This window comes from Macrobrachium rosenbergii, chromosome 54, assembly GCF_040412425.1.
Source record: "Macrobrachium rosenbergii isolate ZJJX-2024 chromosome 54, ASM4041242v1, whole genome shotgun sequence".
In the NCBI taxonomy this organism is placed as follows: Eukaryota; Metazoa; Arthropoda; class Malacostraca; order Decapoda; family Palaemonidae; genus Macrobrachium; species Macrobrachium rosenbergii.
In genome coordinates, this window is record NC_089794.1 from 24,198,198 (window position 1) to 24,200,697 (window position 2,500).

The 2,500-nt window shown below is 31.0% G+C and overlaps 1 protein-coding gene across 1 annotated transcript in view; it reads left to right on the forward strand.

The window, feature by feature from the left end:
- The window catches only part of LOC136834612 (glycine and tyrosine-rich protein-like), a 97,676-nt gene that overhangs the window by 28,374 nt on the left and 66,802 nt on the right, over positions 1-2,500 (forward strand). The window lies entirely within an intron of this gene.

Consider the following 2,500-nt stretch of genomic DNA (forward strand, 5'->3'; position numbering starts at 1 on the left):
CTCTCTCCCGTCACAATCAAGAAATTTCAAGTTATAATTACTTTCATTAATCATTATATTTAGGATCTCTCTCTCTCTCTCTCTCTCTCTCTCTCTCTCTCTCTCTCTCTGTCTTTCAAGTTAAAATCGCAATTACCGTATTTCTTAGGAAAATTTATAATTTTCACAGATCTGTGTATGAGTATTTGTACAAAATATATGTACAAAATATGTGCGCAAATTATTTGTTTAAAATAGTTGCGCAAATTATTTGTGCAAATTATTGGTAAAAATATTTGCGGAAAGTATTTGTGCAAAATTTGTGCAAATTTTGTGCAAATTATTTGTGCAAAATATTTGTGCAAAATATTTGTGCAAAAAATGGTGCAAAATGTTTGTGGAAAATTTTGCGCAAATTATTTGTGCAAATTAATTGTGCAACACATTCTCGCAAATTCCGCAAATTATTTGTGCCAAATATTTGCGCAAAACACTGGCGCAAATTCTCACCGTTTAAATTCACGAACAGACAGTTTTTTCCAGTCAGAGCTGACGATCAATTCTGCGCATTTCAAAAGCCAGAAAAGGCAAGATCAGATGCAGATTGGATTCTGACTGGCCTGAAACTGCCAGCGATTGCAGTCAGATTTTTGTGTTTTTTGTTTTTCCCTGAATGCTGTTCAGACAATCGTCATATTTCCCTGGACCGGATAATCGAGTCTGGAGATGAATATGCATCTCTCCTGTCCACTGCGTTTCTTTGTTCATGTGTGTGTATGTATATGTATATGTATATATATATATATATATATATATATATATATATATATATATATATATATATATATATACACACATGTATGTATATATATATATATATATATATATATATATATATATATATATATATATACATATACACACACATGTATGTATATATATATATATATATATATATATATATATATATATATATATATATATATATATATATATATATATATATATATATATATATATATATATATATATATATATATATATATATATATATAATCAATTACCATTCTTATGCCTTCCTTACTGCAGAAAAAGTGATAAAATAATGTTTAGATTACAAGAAACTGACCAGAAATTCATTGCATTAATTCCTCGTGTCCTCAGAATGACAAAAACCTCGTTCTGACGTCACAGGCACAGAGAGTATTGTTAAAATATATATCTCACTTTTTAGTTTTCTGTAAAAGAAAACTATTGTGCCGGCTTTGTCTCTCCGTCCGCACCTTTTCTGTCCGCCCTCAGATCTTAAAAACTACTGAGGCTAGAGGGCTGCAAATTGGTATGTTGATCATCCTCCCTCCAATCATCAAACATACCAAATTACAGCTCTCTAGCCTCAATAGTTTTTATTTTATTTAAGGTTAAAGTTAAGTCATAATCGTGCATCTGGCAACGATATACGACAGGCCACCACCGAGCCGTGGTTAAAGTTTCATGGGCCGCGGCTCATACAGCATTATACCGAGACCACCGAAAGATGGATTTATTTTCGGTGACCTTGATTATACGCTGTACAGAAAACTCGATTGCGCCGAAGAAACTTCGACGCATATTTTACTTGTTTCAGCTATGGAGTAAAACGAATCTCTGGGTATTTATGGCCTCTATCAAATGAAAACGTTCCTTTACACTAACACATTATCTATTCTTCCAAGCCGGGACCCTGGTTCGAAGCCTTATCTGTTATCAATCACACAGACATACATACACACAAACACACACACACACACTCACGTTTCCAGGAATCTCTGGAGCCAATTTGCAATTTATCTTAGTCTCCCCTCCCCTCTCTCTCTCTCTCTCTCTCTCTCTCTCTCTCTCTCTCTCTCTCTTTCTCGCCTGAACAATTACTCGTTTTCTATAACTCGAGATGAACGATCTCATCCTTTAGAGTTAAAGAATTTTCCTCTCTCTTGTTTTGTTTATGCTGTATAGGTAAGGTTAGTATTTACCGTTTCTGCTTAATGTTGCTGGAGGTAATTTAAGTTAAGAGTTGTTATTTGTTTCTCTGCACACACACACACATTTATATATATATATATATATATATATATATATATATATATATATATATATATATATATATATATATATATATATATATATATATATATATATATATATATATATATATATATATATATATATATTAGTTTCCATCATGATTATTTAAAATTGTCAAAATAAAGATCGATGTCGAAATTCACGCTACCTCGGTATATCTCCGTCGCCGAAATCTAAATATTTATATATTTATAAATGAATTACTCACGGTCTTTATTAAAAAAATATGACGAAAGCCTATTCAGAATTAACTCAGACATTTGTTGAAAATAAACCAAATATATATATATATGCACCTGTGTGTGTGTGTGTGTTCAAATGAAATAAATTTATGTTATGGTGCTTGTTTCTAGATAATATTTCCTGAAGCAATTATTTTGAAGAATATCAAAATAAA